This window comes from Lucilia cuprina, chromosome 6, assembly GCF_022045245.1.
Source record: "Lucilia cuprina isolate Lc7/37 chromosome 6, ASM2204524v1, whole genome shotgun sequence".
NCBI classification, from domain to species: Eukaryota; Metazoa; Arthropoda; class Insecta; order Diptera; family Calliphoridae; genus Lucilia; species Lucilia cuprina.
In genome coordinates this window covers 63,940,733-63,945,219 of record NC_060954.1, presented here as the reverse complement: position 1 = coordinate 63,945,219, position 4,487 = coordinate 63,940,733, and the positions used below count along the sequence as shown (strand labels likewise).

General features: G+C 28.5%; 1 protein-coding gene across 1 annotated transcript in view; it reads left to right on the top strand.

Annotated features, from left to right (window-relative positions):
- The first annotated feature begins 3,292 nt into the window (after positions 1-3,292).
- LOC111690175 (inositol-pentakisphosphate 2-kinase) overlaps positions 3,293-4,487 on the top strand; it is a 194,293-nt gene continuing 193,098 nt past the window's right edge. The window contains exon 1 of the mRNA XM_046955173.1: positions 3,293-3,404. The gene's annotated coding sequence lies outside the window, so the exon portion shown is untranslated. The remainder of the gene's footprint in view (positions 3,405-4,487) is intronic.

The window sequence follows — 4,487 nt, the reverse complement described above, 5'->3', positions numbered from 1 at the left end:
GAATTTGAAGGATTTCGGGAAAAAGACAATTTTTGCCAATAATTAAGTAAAAATTAGAGCTGAAAATTTGAGTCTGACCTACTATCCAATAGTAGTAACGTTTGTGCAAATTTCGTCAAAATGGATTTTTTCAGTTGCGTCACAGTGGTATAGGAAAAAAAAAGAGGGAAATAATTCGGTAACTTCTAAACGGTTAATCCGATTTTAATGAAATTTAGTATGCACAAAGAGGAGGTGTTGTCGAGTTTAGGTTTTGAATTTGGACCTTATAGGCCAACCAGGGGGCCGGCGGGGGGTCCTCAAATTAGGACACCTCGGCTATGTTAAATATTTAAAACGATCCTATTTCTTCATTTGAGTTCCGATTAAAAAAAAATTCGTATATAGAATCTCCTCATCGAGCACTATAAAAAATGTAAATTATCTCTTATAGTTTAGGAGATATTCGCATTTGAAAATTAAAATTTTAAAATTTTTACCGTCCTTACTTTAGTTTTTTGATAATAGCGGGTCCAAATATTCCCGATTTTCGCCATTTTTCTTTTATTCGCTTAACAACAAGTTTATATATCAAGCAATGAAAGAATTATGTAAAAATCATGACTGAGTCCAAAGTTATAGGCATTTTAATTTAAAAAATTAAAAAAGGCGATTTTTTGCCATTGTTTTGGGAAAAAAGTATCTTTTTCTTTTTAAGTTATCTAAAAAGTTTCTAAGAAGATGTATATAGAATTTATACTTTTTGGAAAGCTGACTTTACATAAAATACGATAAATGAAACAAAACCTAAAATTTTTTTTTGGAAAGCTGACTTTACATAAAATACGATAAATGAAACAAAACCTAAAAATTTTTGATACCAAGGGGACCAGGTCCATCCAAAAAAACCCTATTTTTTATGGAAAATTCAATTTTGAGCAAAAATTCTCAAATCGCATAGTCGATATCAAATTATTGTGACCTGTTTTATATGACCCAATATCATCAAATATAATCATTTTGTAACGGGTTTCGATAACCCCGCCCCTGGTATGGATATAATAGGCAAAAAAACAAAAAATCCCATTTTTGGGATTTTTAAAACTTTTTTGGGAATTCCGGGATTTATAGTGCTCGATGAGGAGATTCTATATACGAAATTTTTTTTTTAATCGGAACTCAAATGAAGAAATAGGATCGTTTTAAATATTTAACATAGCCGAGGTGTCCTAATTTGAGGACCCCCCGCCGGGCCCCTGGTTGGCCTATAAGGTGCAAATTCAAAACCTAAACTTGCAACACCTCCTCTAGGTGCATACCAAATTTCATTAAAATCGGATTAACCGTTTAGAAGTTACCGAATTATTTCCCTCTTTTTTTTCCTATACCACTGTGCGTCACTTGACATGAAATTCCCCATATTTATATATTTAGTATATCAATTATGTAATTATGTAAATGCATCACATTGTCGTGTGGACCTACAGTAAGTCCAATTTTTAGGTTTTGTTTTTAGTAAACGCAAGCGGCTTAGTATATTATATTAACTTATGTTTTTTGAGTCACCTTTAACTTTGATCGAAAACTCTTAAGCTATTAGTATCCAGATGACGATATCTTAATGATACATTTTTACTAAAAACAAAAAAAAAATATGTAACCTAATATGTAAATAGTGATTCAAATAAAAAATAATATTTAATTAGTATAAATGTAAGGATTATATATAAATATGTATTCATACTCTTAGCATAAGAATGAAATAGTACAAATTAATATTATTTAAAACAAATACTCAAGCTTAGAACTCATGCCGTTAATTTTTATGTGTTGCTAAACCTTTTATGAATGTGTTTAAATTTTATTTTTAATTTCCGACATTTACAATTATACTAAAATAAAACTCCGATCAAATTTTATGTAATATAAATATTATGGAATTGTATTTAAAAATGCTTTAATGGTTTAACTTGTTTGAATTAAAATTAAAACTTGAATATGAATATACATATTTTTAGAATATAATTTTCCACTACTTTAAATTCAACTCTATTATTTTTTTTCTCAAATATTAGAAATTATTTATTTTCATGTTCAAGAATTCATAGGTTCCAATGAACTAGTGTATAACTAAGAACTGAATAACTTATTAGAAATGCTATAGAAACTGTTCCTCATAACTGGATGTAGAATTAAATTCGATATCATTATTTTCAAGATTTCTAATGTCCACTATTCAGAAACTTACTACCACAATGGCAATAGTATAATAATAAAACAATGTTTAATATTTTCAATTTATTAAATGATTATATATACATGTACAAACATTTTAGGAAGTTAAATTATTATTGCAAGCTCTTTTGAAGACACAAATAAACCAAAATGTTTTATGTATAGAAAATGCCATCCTGGAGAGGGGATAATAAAACATATATTTTTATTTTAAAATAAAAACTTCAAAATCAATGAAACCGTTTTACTTATAAAACACTATTTAGTTTTTTAATGTAATATCATAGGAACAAGTCAGTATTCACTCGCTATGTACCAGTTTCAGCTAACCAGAAGTTCCTCATTATACCCTTCATTACTACAGCGTTCGTAACATTCAAAAATATTGGCCCTTCACCCACCTTAAAGTATACCAATCGGCTCATAATATTATAACATTGCCGGCATGGCCGACAATATTGTACCCTACACCAGTGGGTATGTTTTAAATAGCAAAATCGATCTTAGCCGGTTTTTCTCGTTTACAATATAAGTTCAAAATGCGAATTTTTCTTGTAACGATTAATTTAAATTAGAAATGCAATTTTAACTTGTAATAACATATTTATATTGTTCGTGATTAAGAAGACCCATTAGTATTTTATATTCCAAATGTCTAGATTTTGAATGAATCCGATTGGCATTTCTAAAAACAAGTTAGTAACATAATACAATTAATTAGAAACAAATTTTATAAAAAAAAATCATGCTAGCTTGATGCTACTATAAATTAAAATAAATCTTATAAAACTCTTTAATTCTTTTAGTAATTTTTCACAATTGAAGGTAAAGAAAAACAAAAAGAGATAATATCCCTTAAAAGAATACGAGTTAAAAATTAAGAGCATTAAACGCATGCGCCTTGCATACATTCTCTATAATTCTGATTGCACTTGTAACGGTTTTAGGAAAAGTCAATATTGCTGTACGCGTTTGCCGTATATTCACAATCTAAAAAATGTTTTAAAATAAAAATAGTAATCTAGTGATTCAAGTGTAAAATAAATATGATTTTTTTAAAATAATTTAAAAGTATAAAGTTTAGCAACACGCAACTAACTTAACAATATTTTGTGCCCAAGAAGACTTTTGATATTGAAATAATCAATAAAAATGTCCATTACATTTGCAGATAACATTGAAATTAAAAGGTAAGATGTTTTTTTGATTTCAGTTGTTGAATAGAAATCAACAGAATTGAGTAAAACTGATTTTAGCCAAGCACATGTAGGTAATATGTATTGTTTGCTCATTTATACATTATTTTGCTATTTTTGTTGCTCTTCACCAAAACATGTTAATTCTTACAGGGAAAGAAACATTTATTGTCAGTATGTTATATATTTAACAGAATTACGTTGAATGGAGAATAAATTTTTGGGGGTTTTCATTGTTCTTTATGAGTTTTTATAATGTTTTACATCAAAAACACTTAATAGTTTGGAAGAAAACAAATATGTATGTATGTAGTATATACCTACTGCAACAGTTACACCACACACATGCATGTAGAACAAAGCAGTATGTAGTATCACGGTAAGTATGAATGTATGTATCGTATTCCTTTCCGTTTCCTAAATTATCTACTTCTCCATTGCTTTTTCTGATCATTGATTTACTTGGATTGTGGGAGTAGACATGTTCCTACATCTAACATGTTTGTTACAGTGTGAATTATGAAGTGTAGGTTAGTCAGTCGGATGTTTGGTCTTTATGAAGGTGGGTAGATTGGTTAGTTGTGACTGTATGGTAGTAATGCAGTTTTTCATTTTCACTATTCCTGAAAGTAACCTCAAGTGTCAATACTTTGGTTTAAATTTATCGTTGAACCGTACACAACTTTTTGAGAGTGGTTAAGAAAACAGCACAAGCAGTAAAGTAGAGTTTGAAACATTTATAATAGGGCTATAACTTCTTTTTCAAATGTATTTAGCAATAAATATTTAAAAAAAATTATTTAAAATTCGGGAAAGGCATTAGGCTTGATTTGCATTAAAACTTGTGTTTAACAATAATATACAAGTTACCTCCTAATATGTTATATGTATCGAATGTTTTTTACACCTCTAATGTTCACTTAAATGCACACACAGAAACATACCTATTTAAATGGATTGGTTTGGTCTGTGTTCCAAAACAAGAAATAACGTTAAAGAAACCTTGATGGTGGCTGTGTAATGAAAAATGTATTTTCTGTTCTGTGCAAAAGTTAAACTATTACGAAATAAATTTGT